This window comes from Caretta caretta, chromosome 9 (genome assembly GCF_965140235.1).
Source record: "Caretta caretta isolate rCarCar2 chromosome 9, rCarCar1.hap1, whole genome shotgun sequence".
NCBI lineage: Eukaryota > Metazoa > Chordata > Testudines > Cheloniidae > Caretta > Caretta caretta.
In genome coordinates, this window is record NC_134214.1 from 6,680,272 (window position 1) to 6,700,802 (window position 20,531).

At 54.9% G+C, this 20,531-nt stretch overlaps 1 long non-coding RNA gene across 1 annotated transcript; it reads right to left on the minus strand.

The window, feature by feature from the left end:
- Positions 1–842: 842 nt before the first annotated feature.
- LOC142073154 (uncharacterized) lies at positions 843–19,191 on the minus strand. The gene is made up of 2 exons (XR_012669835.1): positions 10,259–19,191; positions 843–9,048 (listed from the first exon to the last, which is right to left on the minus strand). It is a non-coding gene; the product is annotated as an uncharacterized LOC142073154 (long non-coding RNA).
- Between the last annotated feature and the right edge of the window lie 1,340 nt (positions 19,192–20,531).

A 20,531-nucleotide genomic window follows, 5' to 3' on the forward strand; every position in this document is an offset into this window, starting at 1 on the left:
CCCCCAAAGTGGGCTGTGCCCTGGAGCTGGCGACGGGAATTCTGCCTCCCCTCCTCCAGCCATGCCCACCTGGGCAGACTTCCATGTGTGCAGAGCATCAAGTGAGGCCCTTAGGGCCTCTCTCCCCACGACCGCCCCCCGGGTCTCTTGGGTGACACAATAGCAGAGGCACAGGCCTGGCTAATCCGTCTTGGTGGCTAGGAAAATCCATTGGATTTCAGATTAACTGGGCACTGCCAGCCCGCAGGTTGGTGACCGAGCTAAGCCGCCCCGAGACCCAGCTGTGAAGATAAACCGCAGGCCTGAGCGTACTAATCTGAAGAGAATGAAGGAGGGAGCTGGGAGAATCTGGGCCAGGGAAGGGAGGATGAAAGGGAACGACGGGGGATGGACGGCTGAGACTCCAAGCTTTATCCCTGAGCAGCTGGCCATAACTCAATGGGCTGGATTGCTCTGCGGGTCAGAAAGCCATTGCTCTCTGGCCGGTGGATGAAAGCCAGCAGCATCAACATCCCGTGTGCTTGTGTAAGTGGGGAAATAGTCCCACTCTTGTGGGGAACTTTCCTGGCTTCTCCACTACCCCGGTGAAGTGGGCTAGAGAAAGGATCTGAGTCCTCGCTCCCACTTCCTTTACCCAGTGGCCTCCCTGCCCTTGAGGACTCCCCTTCCACTCTCCTGTCTGGAAGAGTCCTTGTAATGCCAACAAGGCTGGGCCCAGGATTCCTGGGGGGCTCGACCCCCAACCTTGCTGTGGTTACCTAGGACAGGGGCTAGGGTGTCCCCACTCCGGGGTACCCTCTCTGCACTGGGCACTTCTCTGACCCACTGACCATTACATACAATTTAAAGCAAATGCAAGTTATTTAATCAACAATTAATTTTCAAAAGAATAAGGGAAAATGAGAAAGGTTAAAAGAAACACATCACCCCGCTCTGTGGCAGGGAACATAACAAACAGTGTCTCTGGAACGTCAGGGCAGTTCACAGTCTGCTCCTTGTAAGTCCCAGGCCTTCTTCTCAGGCTCTGGCTGCGCTGCAGGGATGCTGCGGGTTGGCCACTCGCTCTGGTGGTGGCCACACGCTCTAGGTGGCAGGGCCCTTCTTCCCAGCATTGCCCCCGCCCTGTCGCGGTTACCAATCCCCCTTCGAGTCTGACCTGCACAGTCTCCTGGCTGAGGCATCTCCCTGTGTTGGGCCCACTGCCCAGGGTTCCCCAGCTGCTCACAACACCCGGCTCCAGACTGCTCAAGCCCCAGCCCCTGCTCCAGCCCCAGCTCCAGCTCCATTCTGTCTTGGCTCCAGCTCCGCTCTGCCTCAGTAGGGCGGCTGCTCTGCCTCCAGCTCCCTGGGCTGCTTCTCTGGCCCCTCTGGCTCTGGTTGCTGCAGCTCTGCTCCCAGGGCCAGTCTGCTCTCTCTGGGCTGTGCCTCTGGCTTTGGGGCTGCAGCTCTGCTCCCAGAACAGGATCAGCTGTCACTGGATCTGGCATGGCTCTGCTCCCCAGCTCAGCTTGGGCCCCTGCTTTCTCCTTAGCTCAGCCCCACTCTGTCTGACCCAGGCAATTCCAGCTTACAGGGAGGACGGGACCCCCTGGCCCCCTGACTCCCTGATTAGCCTGCCCGCCCTGTCATTCAGGCTGACCTGGAGCATTGGCCTCTCGCCATTGTTCCTGGGGACTGTCAGTCTCCGGGTCCTGATTCCCCATCGACCCTTCCCCCTTTGAGTACTGGGAGCTAGCAACTCAAACACCCCCACTGAACATTAGTAAGGGGCAACAGCCCCTTACACTTGCATTGGCCTGTCCCCGGGGCCCTCAGGGCAGCCCACGTCCACAGCGATCTCGCAATTCCCTAGGGCCTGGGGGACGTCCATGTTCGCTCTTCTCCTCTGCCCTGTAGACAAAGGATGATTTTGTGGCTGACGCCCAGGCCCAGCAGCCAGGACTCCTGGGTTCTATTCCCACCTCTTCCACGGACTGCCTGCCCTCCCTAGGCTTCAGCCAAATGGGGTGAACCCTGCACGTCGGGTGACCAGATGTCCCCATTTTATAGGGACAGTCTCAATTTTTGGGTCTTTTTCTTATCTAGGCTCCTATTACCCACCCCCCCACCTCCGTCCCGATTTTTCACACTTGCTATCTGATCACCCTACCTGCACCTACCAACGGGGGGCTAATGCGAGTAACTCCTAAAGTCCTTTGGAACGCCAGGGATAGTTATTGTTGCCATCAAAGAGGGGGCGCGCTGTCAGGCGTGGTGGGTGATCACGGCGGGATTCTACGGCGCACTCCACAGATGTACTATTGCCATAGGACCAGCAGGAGGGGATGTGCCCAGAACCACCACGTGCACTTACCCCCATGTGCGAGGCTGTGTAGCAAATTATTATCGCTATATTTTTACAATGACTCCGTCACAGTGTAAACGGAGCAGGGAATATCTGGTTTTATTTCCTGCGCCGAAATAACAAGTTTCCATCTTGACGCCGAGGAACAAGTCGCTGGAGTGGATAAACCAGCTCCTGAGCTACCGTATATGTGCGTTACACCTACCGTGCCCTTGCGCTTCAGCCTTGGCCTGCAGTCAGGCCACTGTGCTGGGTTCCCAGCTGATCCCATAAGCTAACCACTCAGGTTAGTATTAGACTCCTGGGCCACCCCCAAGGGAAACGCCAAGGGGTGTCAGGGAATGTGTGAGTCAGTGGGGGGCGCTCTTCTCTCCTAGACAGCACTTAACCCTTTGCCTCCATGTGTTGCTGGGGGTGCTCTGCTGGAGGAAGTCATGTGACTCAGTAGGGGGCGCTCTCCCCTCTAAGTTAGTGCTGACCCCGGTGCCGCAGCGCTGCGCTAGGGAGCGCTGGGCTACAGGAAGCAATATACACGACTCAGTAGGGGGCGCTCTCCCCTCTGAGTGGCTGCTGACCCCCTTTCTCCAGGGTGGTCTGGGAATGCTGCACTGCTGGAATCACTGTCATCTGGGTGAGCTGGAAAGGTCCTGTACGTCTGAGACCATTCAGGATCCCACCCATGGGTGCTTTGGTCAGAGGCGGAGCATAAGCTCCTGCATCCTGACCAACCTCCCGTGCAGGCTGCTCTGTTCTGCCTCCCTAAACTCGCCCTGCACTTTCCACCGGATACAGGATCCTTCTTCACTTCCTGTCCTGCACTGGTAGGTAGTGTAGCTTTACCCTTTGAAGCCTTCCTGGCCCTACTCCACCCCAGAAGTGGCTGCATTTCAGTGGAAGGGGGGGTGTTCCCTGTCAAACCTTTCCCTATTTCAAAGGGACGGTGGGTGAGGTTTCATTACCAAATCTTCACAGAGAGTTTTGAGATCCCAGGATGAAAGGTGCAAAGCATTAGCCAGAGCGATGACACTGCTATAAGAAAAGGAGTACTTGTGGCACCTTAGAGACTAACCAATTTATTTGAGCATAAGCTTTCGTGAGCTACAGCTCACTTCATCGGATGCTTATGCTTATGCTCAAATAAATTGGTTAGTCTCTAAGGTGCCACAAGTCCTCCTTTTCTTTTTGCGAATACAGACTAACACGGCTGCTACTCTGACACTGCTGTAGTCACAATGTACCTCACGTGGCGTGCAAATCCCCAAATACTGCATTTAGCTGCTATGATGCTAAACTAGGTGGATGCCCCACTTGATCTAATGAGGACAGATCAGGGCCCCAGGTGACTTGTGCTGTTGAATGGATTATATGCAGTTAAGCCACGTGCGCTTAGAGGATGGCATTCACTATCAGACACCTTTGCTGGGGCTCTCCAGGGGTTCCCAGCAGGCGGCATCCAGATCTCAGACTCCAGCGCTTCTGCGGCCAGAGGGCTTGATCTCCCAGCTGTGAGCCTGAGAGGGTAGTTCATGCCCCTCTGTTTAGATTGGCTGGCATTCTCTCTTGGCTCTGCACATGCTGGTTCACCATGAGCTGAATCCAACCACAGTGACTGTTGGGAGTTTACACCAGGGGGCCTGCTCAGCACCACAAGGGGCAGACTATAAATTCAGGAGTTGCTAACTGTACCCCCCCCCCCGCCCCCGTGGGAAGTTTGGGGTCCTGCGTGTTGTGGGACAGGATGACTCTAAGCTGCTAACACCTCTTGCATGGCAGACTGTTGTGACGGTCATTCATCGCCTTTCTCTTTGCTTTCCCAGTGCCCTCCCCCAACGCACCACTCTCTCCTCCAGGCCTTACAGTCCATCCTCCTTCCTAAGCAGCGATCCGATCCGCAGCTGGGATAAGGGACCGTGTCCCTGCGCTATGGTCCCCTGCGGTTCTGTAGTGTTCCACGGAATAACCTCTGTGACTGCTCAAGCCATGTGGCATTCAGCCTTCAGCATTTGTGGGGAGCCAGATTTGGTTCCCCAGTCCTGGTGCTTTGCATTGCTCTGGATAGATGTCAGGAGTGTCTTGGCAGACTCTAAAGAGAATGTGGTCCAGGTCTCCTTTGTTCTAACTCCAGTGGAGGGTATAACACAAAGGATGTACAGTGCTCTACTCTGTCAATAACCCAGCTGGTGTCTTGCTGAGCAGTCCTACTGCAGATCTCCAGCTGCAGAGGCTCACAGTCCCCATTTGCCATGCTGAGATTTGCTTACATTTAAGACCCAGCTGGAGGCTTTCCCCAAACATGCAACTGGAAGCTTAATCAGTGGGGTCCTCAAAACATTTCCTGTCTCCTCATCTGGGCCTGGGCACCCACCAGAAGGACTCCTCCCACTGGATTCTCAGATGCTAGCCCTGCTGAACCCCTATGTCAGCAAAGGGAGCTGGTTCTTGCTAGTTTAACGGTCCAGTTTCCAAACCAAAGAGGTTGGGATAAGTAGCTCCATAGCTGTTCCGTTTATCCGAATGGCTTGAGCTTCGGCCCATGCTAGCTTAGCTAAGAGTTTAATGCTTTAAGGCAGAACCTTATCAAAAACAATTTGCTGGAGTGGATAAACCAGCCCTCGGGGACAGAGGGTGGAATCGTACTGATTCATCTGATAAGATCTCAAACTTAGACACGGACTCCAGCCACAAAATTCAGATCCAGAGCACAGGTTCCGGGATGCAGGAAATGGCTCAGGCCCCGTTGCCGCTAAGGAAAAACCCCTACACTATTGCAATCATATTTTATGCGTCCATAACACCTTCTGTCTCAGAGCACTTTTCAGGCTTTTGTAAGGAACTGGCTGATGTGCACATACACCACTGCCTTCTACTGGAGAGAATCAGAACTACAACTGTGATTTAAAGGCCCCATCCTGCTAACAGCTAATGAAGATTCTCCCTTAGATCAGGTGGCGTTGGGAGCAGAAGGCTCTGAACGCTAACCCCGTTGTTGCTCTTATGTTCTAAGTGGAAGAGGACCTGGGCCATGACTTTGGGGGACTTGCAATGAAGCAGTGGGTTTGCAAAAAGAGCGCTGAACCAACCAAGCCTGCCTGCCCTTGCTACTGCCCGGGGTGTTCAGCCCAGAATTTCCTTCCCCCAAAACATTCTCCCACAATCCTAGAAGCCAAAGGTAGAAAAGCTTTTCTAGGTGCCATCTCACCCCTTGGCCTGGACAGGATAGTTCCAAAGTCCCGGTGGCTTTGGCCTTTCAGCTAAACTATGCCAAGGCTAGTTCATGTGAGTAAGACGAGCTGTCGCTCACAGGAGGATGGCTACTCCAGTGCCCACCCTACATGTGGCCTCACTCAGTATCCGTACACTGCCGGTTTGCCCTATCTCTGTCCATCTATTTAAGAACCTACCATCTGCCCATCCTGGGCAGCTCTCACTAAGTAGCTTTGGCTAAATACTCTGGTGGCAGAAGCAGCTAATCCCAACATTTTACAGGCCTGAGGGATCACAGGATGTGCTGGGGAGAGTCTTCATGCTAAATGGGACAGGGCAGAAGGTGAGGGGAAAGTTTCAGGAAGTGATGAGCAACTGAAAAAAGGGGGTTGGTGTGGTAACCATTCTGCTACCTTAGCTATAATGGTCACTCTCGCTATGGTCCATCCTCTGGCAACTCCACTGCCTGACCACACTCCACATGTTCAATCACCCATCTGACATGCCCTCATCCCCTCACATATAGACTATCCCCTGTAGCCCGTCTCAGACACTCCCTTGTCCCACGCACCATTCAAGCTGGGCAGAAAAACTGTCTGAACCATTTACTGTCAGCAAATGCAGCTCCGTCAAAATCGAAACATGTCGCAAAATCGTGGCCATTTCGCCAACCTTTCATTCTGGGGTAAAAACCAAGTTCTGACGATGCTGAAACATTCAGTTTCCACATTTTCGAACTGAAATGTTTTGATTTCTTTTAAATGACTTTTCATTTTGATTTATTCTGTATTTTATATAGGATAGAATAGAATAGAAAAGTTGAAATTGAAATGTTTCAATCGATCCCAAACCATTTTTTTCTGGAATGGTCCTTTGTGGAGACTTTCAAAGGTTTCATGCCATTCCTAAATGAAGCCAAACTTTGAAATCTCAAAGTCCTTCGTAAAGCAGAACCCTACTCTCAGCATCAGTTTAAGAATTCCTTCACCCTGAAATCCATGACCCAATATTCCACATCTAGTGTCCCTCTGATCCTCCAATACTCTAGTACCCTATGACACTCTAGCAGTACCTATGACTCTAGCATTTCTATTACCTCACTCATGCTCTAGTACCATTCTTAACCCTCAGATACTCTAGTACTAGTACTTGTCTGATGCTCTAGTGTCCCTAGCACCCTCTGATAATCTAACACATTATTCCACATAAACTAATGCCTCTATCCCCACCATCCCGATACCCTGGTACATCCAGTACACCCTGATCCTCTAGCACCTTTAGTATACCTCTGATATGCTAATACTCCAGTACTCCTCTCTCTGACCCTCTAGTGCCACTCTGAGCTTCTAGTACCTCTAGTAGTACTCCTTTGACACTTTAGTATCTAAAGTACCTCCTGGCTCTCTAATACTCATCTGATACCCGAGAACTCTCTACTACGACTCTGACTCTGATAGGCTAGTATCTACAGTAGTACTTTTGATGCTCTAGTACCCCTCTGCTAGTCTAATTTTTCTAGTACTCTAACACCACAATACTGGTACTCTCATAGCGCTAGTAACCCTGGGATACTCCCTAGAATCATTGTGACTCTAGTCTCTCTAGTACCCCTTTGATACTCTAATGCCTCTAGTACGCCTCTGACACCACGGTACTGCTCTGATGCTCTAGTACCTCCAGTAACCCTGGAATATTCTACCACCTCTCTGTGACCGTAATACTCCTCTGATACTCTGGTGTCCTCTGAGCCTACATGCCCCTCTGACACTGACGCTCCTCCTGCTCTTTAACTCATTCCTTCTGGGGCACCTGGCATTGGCCACTGTTGGACGACAGGGTACTGGGCTAGATGGACCTTTGGTCTAACCCCCATCCCCTGCTCTCTGACCCCTGGGTGCAGCCCCAAGTCACCTGTTCTGTTCATTCCTTCTGGGGCACCTGGCACTGGCCACTGTTGGACGACAGGGTACTGGGCTAGATGGACCTTTGGTCTGACCCCCATCCCCTGCTCTCTGACCCCTGGGTGCAGCCCCGAGTCACCTGTTCTGTTCATTCCTTCTGGGGCACCTGGCACTGGCCACTGTTGGACGACAGGGTACTGGGCTAGATGGACCTTTGGTCTGACCCCCATCCCCTGCTCTCTGACCCCTGGGTGCAGCCCCGGGTCACCACGACGGGCAGCAGAGCCAGGCTTCCTGTCCCAGATGGGGCCCGTGCAGCCGGACGTGTGATGCGGCTGCATTTCAGGAGCTGCCAAGGGGCTGGGCCGGCTCCATCCACTTCCCTCCCCACACCGCCAAAGCACCAGGGCTCTCGCTCACCCCAGGCCGTCTCCATGGCAATAGTGACCTCACGCAGGGACAGGCAATCTGGGCCAGTCGCCGTAGCAACCATCCCAGTGACATCAAAAGCCGAGCTCCTGTTCCCAAGGCAACCCACCAGGCTGGCTGGGCAAAAGGAGCTATTTGTGTCCCTGGGATTCGTTGCCAGAGACATGGCGGGGGGAGGGGGAGTGAGACGGGGCGGGTGGGGGCACTCCCCCCAGTCAGAGCTGCTCTGGGCTGGTGGGTAGGTGGTACAGATGGGGAGATGCCCAGCCTTCTCCACCCAGCATGGATGCTTCTGTTCCCATCGAGGATCAAATCCCCCCTTCCTTCCCATGCACACCAGGGGAGAGGCAGATGCTCCAGTCCTGCCCCTCGGGATCCTGGGGGTGTCCCGGCATCACAGTGGCTGGTCTATGCCCAGCCTGGAACCAGTCTCCTGGGAATGAGCCCTTTAATGGGCCAGGCCCCTGGGATTCACACAGCTCCGCAGCGGCAGGCCCGTGGCCTCCACGACTCTGAGACCGGGCCATCGGCACCAGCCACCCGTCTCTCTCTCCGTGGCTCCCTGCAGCGAGTCTAGACTCCTGCAGGAAGCTTCTACTGTAGCTCGTTAGGGGCTCAATGCTCCCAGGGAGTCTTCACAGCGACACAGCCAGCCTTTTCCAAGGTAGGCCACCATTCCCAAGTCACCTGGCTCCAGTCTCTGCAGGGCCTTAAGTCAGCAAAGCGAGACCGAAATTAAGCCATAGCCCAGCCCGTGCTGTGACGAGTCAGCCAAGCTACAGTGGGCTTCATTCCCTGGCTGGATCTCTCTGTCTTTCATCCGCCGGTGCCCAGGTGAGAGCAGCCGAGTCCCTCCAAAGCCAGCCTTCCTCCTGGTCACCTGCCCCCTTTTCCCTTTATTCTCCAGCTCAGTTCAAGTGTCCCACCTGCTGGAGCTTCCTGCTGTTAGGGGTTGGTTGTTCAGTCCTTGGGGTTCTCTTTGTCTTGGTTGACTCTCTGCTGATTTGGGTCAGTTTCAGCCAATTCTTCAATGACTCTCTTCATTCCACCCACAGCTAGGTGACACACGCACACCTCTTGTCTCCTGCACTGTTCCAGGTGCGGAGTTAACCCTTCTGCACCCACTGGGTAGCAATGCAACAGACATGGGGAAACTGAGGCACGCCTAGGCTTCATAAAAATATTACAGATAATTTCCACTTTATCACATAGGGTAACAGGACCCCATGTACCTACACCCTGCCCCATGGGAGATCCAGGAATTCAGTGCTGCCAATGTAGCCAATAAACCAGCACAGGATGGTTCCAGGCCGGTTTCCTCTGGAAACTGGGGGCTTGACCTTGGAGTGTTACAGGAGCTCAGGCAGGATGTACTGAAAGGGAGTGAGCCCTGAAGATCTCTTTATTTGTGCTTCTGTTTAACAGGGTTCAGGAGCTGCTCCTTCCTCCCCTCACTGCAGGTCCCAGGGCTTTGCTCAGATAACAGTAATTTGTTACCCCTCCATAGTGTCTGTTATCTGAGAAGCTCAGAGTGCTATATACATTCTTGGATTGTCTCACAGCTCCCCTGGGAGGGGAGTGTGCATCAATATCCCCATTACATGGATGGGTAAACTGAGGCACAGAGCGGGTGTGGGCGGGGGATGACTCACCCAGTGAGTTGATGACAGAGCCAAGGATAGAAGCCAGGGGTCCTGACTCCCAGTCCCCTGCTCTAACCATGAGAGCGCACTCCCTCTGGCCCAAGTCAGCCCTTAAAATAGGAAGCTAAAAATATAGCCACGCTAGGTATTGCGTACAACCCAGCAGGCTCAGGGGGTGGGCAAAACCCATCTGCAACAGAGCCAGGATGGCTGCCAGCATCTAAAGCAGAACTGCCCCAAATTTGCCCAAACGAGGGGCTATATGAGCACTTGCCAGAAGACAGACGGGCGGCAGCACCCTGATTTGTACAAAACAGGGCAGATTGAAGCTGCCCTTATACCTCTGTAGAGGTGCGGTCCAGAGAGACGATGGCTCTCAGCATGCCAAGATGGGACACAGGACCCACAGGGGTCACACTGTCTTACATAAGAACGTAAGAATGGCCCTACTGGGTCAGACCAAAGGTCCATCTAGCCCAGTATCCTGTCATCCGACAGTGGCCAGGTGCCCCAGAAGGAATGAACAGAACAGGTCATCATCAGGTGATGCATCCTGTCGCCCATTCACAGCTGCTGGCAAACAGAGGCTAAGGACACCATCCCTGCCCGTCCTGGCTAATAGCCATAGATGGACCTTACTGTGTGAGAGCACATTGTGAAATGCCGTGTGCCTCCTTCAGCCAGGCTGCCCCTTGCCCTCCAGTGGAGTGGCTTCTGATCTGTTTGGTAGCCATTACCTTCTGAAAGATGCCAAGTTCATGATGATCTCCTAACCACGAGGCCATTGCTACATGCGGACCCGAATCTATTGAAACGGGTTCTGGAGGGACAGTCCATAGCTGGATCCAACCTGGCTCCACTCGAACAGGTTGTGGAAGAACCATCCGGAGCTGGATGCTGACCCAGTTCCAATGGAACCGCGCTGTAGCTGGACGCTGATGGGGTTCTGGTGGAACAGCTTGCGCTCCAGTTACCCTGCTATCCAGCTGCCAGAACCCCTCCTGCCTTTGTTCGCACAATAATAATGCCATCTGCACACGCACAGGGGGAGGCTCTACCAGCCGCTGGGGCTTTGCACAGCCCCACACGCAGCCCAGCAGTGAGATGAAGGAACAAAGGAGGCCACGGCTTGTCACGGGTGACATGCCAGCTCCTTTTTGTGCACATGTCTGAGGAGACAGGCCCATAGACTGTCGCTGAATTTCCACCTGTACCTTCCCATCACCTCCCACAGGGCTCTAACAGCCAGGAAAACGACTGTATAAACTACCTCGGGGCTCCATGGGGAGTTCTCTGCTGCAGAGTTCCCCAGGAAAGGGTTAATATGAAACATTAAACATAATTAACAGCTGCTAAGATCAGTGCCCTGCCCTCAGCCTACGATCAGCCAGTGAGAGTGTCTCGTGATGATGTAATGCTTCAAGCTGGCCATGTCATTGGCTGGGCGCACTGTCCCTTGGTATCCTGCTGGAGACTTTTTGGGGATGAGTTTGGTAAAAGCTCCTCCTCCTTTAACCTTTTATAGGGCTGTGGTCTGCTCCCCTCTGTGTCACTTCTGGGGAAGGGCAATCAGACCTGACCACCGTAACAAAGGGGCCAGGCAGATGTGAATGACCAACAGGCCCAGCTCTGCAGCTGACCACAAGGAGCAGGTCTGCAGCTTCCCAAGGGAAAGGATATGCGTAAGGAGAGGAGAGGGCTTGGAAGTCAGGCCTTAGGAAATAATCAAGGTGAAGCTGTAGAGATTAACCTCTTCGCTACTAAAAAAAAAAAAGAGTACTTGTGGCACCTTAGAGACTAACAAATCTTCACTATTGACATCTCCAACCCAGCACATCCAGTGCAGGCAAAGGGCTACACAGGATAACAATTCCACTCTTAGCATCCAGGGGCAGGTGCACCTGTAACCTCTACAGCGGCAGGTTCAAATCCTGGCTCAGGACTGGGGAGAATGCATCATGTTGAAAAATGTGTTAACTAACATGATGTTAAGCCCTTTGTTCAGACAAGGACAGTGTCAATGACCAGCTAACGTATTTTTAAACCCGACTGTCTTGGCCCACACGGGCCACATCTACACAAGGCAAAAATAGTGGTTTTAACACACATTAAAATTCTAGCATCAGCAAGGCAAGATGTAGTTTTAACACTTGTTAGCTAATCAAAGGAAACCCCAGGCTCCCTGCTAGAGCTGTATTATAATCCAGATTGCCCCATCTACACTAGGATTGTAACACATCTGCTGAAAACACACACCTTTCTTCCTATTAAAGATGAGTCCATTACGAGTCAAGTTGTGTTTAACATCATGCTAATTAAAATGTCTTACTTAACCCATTTGCTAACAGGATGCCTTTGCCTCAGTATAGACAAGGCCCTATGTGACAAAGGAAAAGTAAGAGTTGCGCTTCTCGTCCTAATTAATATCAGTCCTCAACACAAAATCACTGCAGGCACTGGCAATAAATTCATTATCTATCTATCTGGAAAGCCCAAGGTTTCTTTTCCGGTGGTTTGAACTCCAAGGGAATCTCTGAGTAAAGCTAGAAGAATGAACACAAGGCTGACAGCCTGGAGCTCCTGACTTCTAATCCCAACTCTGCCACTGACTTGCTGTGTGATGTTGGTGAAGATCATGGCCCCGCTCTGTGCCTCAGTTTCCCCTCTGAAAAATGGGGATAATCAGACGCTCTCATCTCCTCCCAGGTAGGTTTTCAGGCTCAGCTCATTAGTGTTTTCAAAGGACTTGGAAGAAGTTAAGGGTTAGTGTTCTTACTTATTTATGAAGTAAAACTAACCACTAGATAGCACTGTTGTTCCACATACAGACAGCTGAACGAGCAGGTATTTGGCAATAGAAAGCCTGGATTTTAAAGGCAGCCTGCTCACCCAGCACTGCCCACCAGACAAGATGCGATGCCAGATGGGATCCACTGCAGTCGCTGGAGCCCGGCCAGACCTCCACTGCCCACAGCAAACCAAAAACAAACAAACAAACAAACAAAAAACAATAGCTGACAATTACATGGTGACTTTCAGTGGCAAAAATGATTTAAAAAGCCATATGTACAGGTGTCACTCCACCCACCATTGAACGGCAGCCACCTCTGGGGTGAAACATGGCAGCTTAACAGCAACGCAGCAGCTCTTTGGAATGGGGAAAAGAAGACCCTATCTAATCAAGACTGTAGGGGGAATTAGGGAAGCAGCATGTAATTACCTGAGTTGGCATTTGACCCAGCCACCAGGGTACATGCCCTGACTCTTTATCATTTGAGGATCCTTTGTGGCCAAAAGTGGCCGGGACCGTGGGCTCACATCTAGTCTGAAATATGACACCTCCAACAGCTCTGCACCCACTAATGGGGCCCGGGGTAGAGGACTGACTCAGAGAGCGCCTCCTGCTGAGTCACCACCAGAGGCAGAGCCAGGGGGCCTCTGGGCTTTTGCATGTCGAGGAAATCCAAGTGATGTGTATTTGCTGTTAGAAATTCCCCAGACACATGGATCCATCTCTCTCTGGAGCAGTGACTCATGGTCTCCGGCAGCATCTGTACAGAGGGCGTTTCCTGTTTCCCAAGACACCGTCAGAGGCAGTGGCCCATTCAGAGGGACTCAGCTGTTTGCCTGGGGTCTCCAGGGATCCCTGGAACGTCTGAGAGGCTGAAGAGAACATGTGGATGCTGAGGGCCCTGGGGCATCCATGGGATATAGGTCATTTTGTATATCATAGGCTAACTGCAGCGTAAGGCACTTCACAGAGCCCAAGGCAACGGTGAGGCTGGCCTGATGGGGCCCTAACAGTACCTCTTGGCATCATTCCTCGAAAGGGCACCCCCTTCAAAGAGCAGATGGGCACCTCCCAACGCTCCAGAGTGCTAACTGCCTCAGGGCAGCACTTACAGCCCACAAATCCCCATCTCCTTCCTTCCCAGATGGGTTTCCACCCGCTCTGGCAAGCTCTGCCCTCCTCAGAGAGGGCAGTGCCCACTGGGTCATGCGAGCCAGCTGGGAAGGGATTCCGGGGGATCCCCCAAAGGGGGAGCAGTTGGGGTGAGAGCTTGTGAAGAGGTGGGGTAAAGAGCAGTAAGGACGAGGCAGAGAAAGGGGGCAGGTTCGAGGGTGAGGGCTACGGGCTGAGACTTGGGCTGGTGCCTGGTGGGCAGCCCATGAGGAAGGCCTGTGCTCTCTGCTTGCTGCTTCCCCTGCCCTAGGCTCCGCAGGGAAGTCAGGGGTGAGAGGCTGGGCCACGCAGTTCCATGGTGCATCTGTGCCCTTTGAATCCCGTGGGAATGTGGAGGTGGTAAATGTCACCAGCTGGGCTGCTGGGGCCAGGGCGCTCGTAAAATGCCTTTGTCTGTGGGAGAGGCTCTTTGGGCCTGGATAAAGGAGCCGCTGACCTCAGCCGTGGCAGCAATTCCAGCTGCCATGTGCCCCCACCCCCATGCCAGTGGCCTTCGCCCCGGCAGCCCCTTGGTTGGACCCCGCTGTAGAGCCCCGAGAGATGTCACGGTGCCATTTCCAATATAAAGAGCCGGCTTTGCCCCTGGGGGAGGGAGTATGGATTGCCCTTGTATTTAAGGAAGTGTAGCTGGGGGTGAGAAAATGGCACATTTCGTCTTCCTGGCCTTCCACGTGGGCACAGGAGTGGGAGCATGTCTGCCCGTCTCTGCGGCTGAGCCGTTTCAGGGCTCAGCGTCTTTCCCTCTTCTCTTTTGCTTTTCCTCTCCCGCCTTCCTGCTTTCTCTGCAAGTGGGAAACCATCTACGGGGCCTGGAAAGGGCACCAGCCCCGTGGCAAGACTAGGGTGGGGAAACTCAGCTGGGTGATCAGGATGCTGCTCCCGGTGCCAGGAGCGGAGGCTGCAGAGTCGCGGCCCAAGGGGAGCTCTGGGAGCCCCACGGCCTGGGAGATTTAAAACCCAGCTGGACGAGACCATCCTGCTCCGGTCCCCATGAGGGTGGCGCTGGATGGGGTTTGGCAGGGATTTTCCTGCCCTAATGGCCGTGATTCCCCCCTCCACCCCACAAACACACTCAGGGCCGCTCCCAGCTGTTCCTGGGGGAAGAGGCCTGTCCCTTTAACGCGGCTGGCCTGGGAGCAGCAGTACAGCCTCATCAAACATTCAGGCTCAGTCCCTCCATTAGGGCCTTTTATAGCCATTAGCTCATGGAAGTAAATTACTGCTGAGGCCCACAGCTGCTTTGTGGCTGCCTGGGGTGTGCCCAGGGCAGGGTCCCTATTGCAGGGAGCAGGCAGGGGAGAAAGCATCCAAGTCAGACGCCGCAGAGCTCCCGGCCTTGGCACGACTGTGCACTGAGCCTGGCCTGTTCCCCGCGGCGGTTCTACTCCAGGGCTGGCCCCGGGAATGTGGCGTGCAGGACACGGCAGTTGTGAGGCTGCGGCACAACCATGCAAGGAGCCAGAACCCCCACGAATCACCGCGATGTGGCCACACTGCAAAGGGGGTCCTGGCTTTATCTTGGGGCACTGTCCTGAGAGCTCAGCAGCAAGCACCCTGCCCAGTTGCCAGCACGGGTACGGGCCTGCCTCCATCACGAGAGAGTCTGGCCGGGACCATCAGCTTGCTAGGAAGGGGAGAGGGGGCACCCTGGTACAAACAACCAGATGCTGACTGATCCCTTGCCTCGGCCTGCAGGAGCTCTGTGATCTCCCAGATCTTTGCCCAACAGGACTGCTAACCACAGGGGGTGCATTGGACAGAAGCCCCCACCAGGGTGTTCATGGAAGGCATGGCAAAGAGTGAAGAGAGCCGGCCAGTCAGCATGCTCCCTCCCCAGTGACACACCATGCAGCGTGGTATGCCTGGCATGCCCTCACCCATGCCCCAAGCCTCAGAGGCAGGTCTAGAGCACTAGGGCAACGCGGGCAGTTCTCTCACTCAGGGACACGTGTGAGGGGCGGGGCCCTACGACTGCTGAAACCCAGCGCCAGGGCGGCGGGGTCCCACGACTGCAGGAGTCGGCAGGCACCGAGCGTTGGCCAAGCCCTTTCCTGCACTGCGCTCGCAAATGTGCCTTCTCCCCCACCCTGAGTGTGGCTGTGTGCGCCCAATTTGTGTGCGCCAGATGTGCCCTGGCCAGGCGGGATTCGATCCTAATAGGGAGCCCATCCCCCTGCCCTTGCAGTGGAGGGTCCCAACATGCTTCACACACATCAGCGCATCTGCATCACTCTCCCCTTTTTACAACAGGGGAAACCGAGGCACTGAGAGGGGAAATTGCTTTCCAGAGGCCACTGAGAACAGGTCCCACTCCTGACTCCCACCCTCCTGTTCTAACCACTAGACTACCCCATGTGGCACCTCTGCTCACATTTCTCTGCTTCCCTCTCCTCCGCTCCATCGCAGGAGGGCAATTCAGGCTCAGTCGGATCCATTCTTCCCCGGGTGCCCATATGCCCTGCTAACAGCTCCTTTCAGGGCCTCTACCAACACCACACCCAGGATTTGACCATCCAAAGCAATTTCTGAGACTTCTAGCAGGACAATGGTCTTGAGTTAAGCGATGCTGGTAAATATATTCTTGATAATTGATGGCGGGGGGATGCCCCCCATTCTCTTCTCCCCCACAGTGCACTCCACCCACCTCCCCCATGCTGCTCCCTGCTGGGCCAGCTCATGGAGCAAGCAAAGGGCCCTCTTGTGGTGTAACCGACTACCAAGCCTTCTCTCTGACGCCCAGTGTTCCCAGCATCTCGAGTCTGTACTGCGGGGGAAGCCCTGCGCTCTGCCCCACCGCCTGTCTTTCTGCCACAGGTCGCCGGCTGCCTCTGCTCCGGTGAACCCGTCACCTTCAGCTTTCGGGGGCCGCTCTGCCACGCTTCCCCCAAGAGCCACTGTCACGGGGTTCCGGAATAATTCATGGCTGAGCAAAGGCTGCGGAGCGCACGCTGACATGCTGCCGCATCAGCACAGCGTGGCCGGCTCCACCCGCCGGGAATCCCTGGGTGACCCACAGCCACTCGCTCTCCATTCTTCCCCATCACTGTCCCCTCGGAAGGCCCTAACATCCATTATCTTAAAAGATGAAGCAAGTAATGGAACCCCTCCCGCTGCTCACAGTCTTCTGCTTTATTCCCTGGTCGTGGGTGGCACTTCCTTGTAGCCCATTAGAGGCAGCCCTTGGGCCTCCAGTGCCTCTGAGGGTTAGTTCGGCCTCTCATCTCTTCAGGGCACACAAAGGTCATGCTCTGAACTCGTCCCGCGCTTCCAAACGCCCATGCAGACACGTCCTCAATGCCTCTCTTCACAGGGGGCAGTAACACCGGTGCCCCAGCTATTCCAGTAGAGTAAGGACAGCTTGCCCCTTTACAGATTGCACCCAGTGCAGGATTCTTCTCCACTTCCTGTCCTCATCTGTTGTGCTAAGCACTGCTGTGCTCCGCCCCAGAGGTGGCTGCATGTCAGAGAGGGGGTTAAGTGACCCCTGTGTGTACATATAATGCGCTTAGGGTTCTTGGAATGAAAAGTGTTACTGTAAACACCAGTAATTATTCCTCCCGCTCAAGAGCCTAACCTCACACACTGCCAAAGCAACAGAACTGGTTCTGTAGCAACGACTGGGATGGGGAGAGGCCGGAACGGGAGAGGCTTGGCAAGCTCCACCCCAGCCATTCAGTGCGCAGCAGCAATCCACCCAGAGCATTCGAGATCCATCTGTGCTCGTGGAGCACACCGGTTCCACTCCAGTGGCGCCCGCCACTCCCCACATCCTCAGGAACTCAAGGGGAACTGGGTGGCTCAGGACATCAGGGTGGGAGAGGAGCTCCTGTTCCTGAGGCTACAAGTCCTAACCTAGGCCTGCCATGATGGAAAATCACTCTCATGGGGTGGCCCCTGGATGGAGAGAGGCATTGAGCAGCTTCCTGGCTGGCAGCTGCAGCTCCCACTCCCCTCAAGAAGGGGCCCCACAAGGACATTGCTGAGCAAGGGCGAGGGAGGCTCACCCCGCTGCACAGAGCCCTGGCCAGGCTCAGGGAAGGAGCCAATAGCATCAGGGCATTCGAGCAGATTAAGGATTGCGAGGTGCTGGAAATTGCTTTGCAGTATAAAAATAGGCCCTCCTTTATCCCTCGCCCTGATCTCCCACCCCCTACTGGCCCAGCTCCCCTCCCCGCACCAGCTGACAGATGCCACTTGCCCAGCCCCTTCTGCCAGGAGGAGGGCGGTAGGAAGCAGCTGCCACAGCTGGGATGGATCGGTCATGCCCAGCGAGTTGGGGGGCGGTGGGGTGGGGGCGCTCCTGCAGCACGGCAACGTCTCCTTTTGGTGGACGTGCATGCAAATGGTGCAATTCAGGTCACCAGTGAGGCTAACATGAGTGGCTCAGCCTTGTCCCGAATGGATGGTGGCTGACCTTGCAAGACCCCTGGAGCTCTGCTCAGGAGAGCACTGGGACTGCAACGATAGGAGGTACCAGGGGCACAGGCAGAGCTGTGTGCCTAGGAAGCCCAGGGCTGGCAGGTACCCTGTGGGGCGCACCCGGGACTGACACAGCAGGGGATGCAAGGGTGTCATATTTCACAACTGCAATTCCTTAGCCCAGAACTCAGGGCACGTGAGGCTTTACACCAAGAGCACAAACAAAACGTGTTGCAAAACTGGATCCCGGCAGCTGGTCCTGCCGGCCCCGAGCTCCAAAAGCCCAGCCACTCTGTGTTCCACAGCAGGGCCAAAAGGTGCTCAAACAAGAATCCCGCTGTCATCTCTCCAGCTGCCACAGGACTGGCCCTAGTAAGCATGAGAAGGAGCCTGTCCCTGCAGCTCTCATCTCCCCTGCAGAAGCAGAGCACCCTGCATGAAGATCAAAGGGGAGCCGTTCATGCTGAGACCCACAGTCTGGCCTTGGGCCACAGCTACCATGGGACACTGTGGGTCACATTTAACCCTGTAGGCACCACGCTGCCCACCCCAATCTACCATAAACAACCCATCTGCCTGACAGGCCTTCTGGGGAACAAAGCTGCAGCCGGTACAGCCAAGAGCTGCCAAACCAATTCTATTTACAGCGGGACAGCTACAAAAATAAACAGAAGTGAGATTAGAAAATATCTGCTTCCCACACACTGCAAATGCCTCGGGTCACTGCTCTCCCTCTATCTGCGTTCCCCACATGTGGGGCTCCACTATATCTGGTCTCTCTGCACACCGGGCCTCCCTATAAATAACTAGAAAGAAAGGGTTCTCCTGGAGTTCACTAGGGGTGCCGTTCGCCTAGCGTTGTCCCTCTGCACGGGGGCGAGTTTTGCCCTGCAGGTCGTGTTTCACGACTGAATATCCAAGTTCACTAAACTGCACTGTTGCTATATCCCGGTTCAGTCCAAGAGACCCACTCCTGTGTTGACAGTGGGGTTTGGGGTAAAAAAGGATGCAGCAGGAGAAGCTCCATCTCCAGGTTCGCTGGGAGTGAGGGTTCACTGTTGAATCTCACTCTCTGGGCCCTGCACTATACTCCCGTTCACTAGAAGGAGCAGAAGGTCACGAGCACGTCTGCAAACTGGCTGGAGCTCTTGGGTTTGCTCTGGCAGGCCCAGCTAGAAACGGGGTTACAGGAGGAGCAGATGCCTCTCTGGCTTTTCATGCTCTTTCCATTCCTTGTACCTTAGCTGAAAATGAAAATATGCTAACCTCTGCACCCACCACGCCTCTGTCCAGTCCACCACTGACCCCACTGACCCCCAGTTACCCCTTCCCCCTACACCCCGTCCTCAGCACTGTCACCCACACAACTACCCCTTCCCCCTACACCCCGTCCTCAGCACTGTCACCCACACAACTACCCATTCCCCCTACACCCCATCCTCAGCACTGTCACCCACACAACTACCCCTTCCCCCCTACACCCCGTCCTCAGCACTGTCACCCACACAACTACCCCTTCCCCCCTACACCCCGTCCTCAGCACTGTCACCCACACAACTACCCCTTCTCCCCACACCCCGTCCTCAGCACTGTCACCCACACAACTACCCCTTCTCCCCACACCCCATCCTCAGCACTGTCACCCACACAACTACCCCTTCCCCCCTACACCCCGTCCTCAGAACTGTCACCCACACAACTACCCCTTCCCCTACACCCAATCCTCAGCACTGTCACCCACACAACTACCCCTTCTCCCCACACCCTGTCCTCAGCACTGTCACCCACACAACTACCCCTTCCCCCCTACATCCCGTCCTCAGCACTGTCAAACACACAACTACCCCTTCCCCCCTACACCCCGTCCTCAGCACTGTCACCCACACAACTACCCCATCCCCCCTACACCCCATCCTCAGCACTGTCACCCACACAACTACCCCTTCCCCCCTACACCCCGTCCTCAGCACTGTCACCCACACAACTACCCCTTCTCCCCTACATCCCGTCCTCAGCACTGTCAAACACACAACTACCCCTTCCCCCCTACACCCCGTCCTCAGCACTGTCACCCACACAACTACCCCTTCCCCCTACACCCAATCCTCAGCACTGTCACCCACACAACTACCCCTTCCCCCCTACATCCCGTCCTCAGCACTGCCACCCACACAACTACCCCCTCCCCCCTACACCCCGTCCTCAGCACTGCCACCCACACAACTACCCCTTCCCACCTACACCCCGTCCTCTGCACTGCCACCCACACAACTACCCCTTCCCCCCTACACCCCGTCCTCAGAACTGCCACCCACACAACTACCCCCTCCCCCCTACACCCCGTCCTCTGCACTGCCACCCACACAACTACCCCTTCCCCCCTACACCCCGTCCTCAGCACTGCCACCCACACAACTACCCCTTCCCCCCTACACCCCGTCCTCAGCAATGTCACCCACACAACTACCACTTCCCCCTACACCCCGTCCTCAGAACTGCCGCCCACACAACTACCCCCTCCCCCCTATACCCCATCCTCAGCACTGTCACCCACACAACTACCCCTTCCCCCCTACACCCCGTCCTCAGAACTGCCGCCCACACAACTACCCCTTCCCCCCTACACC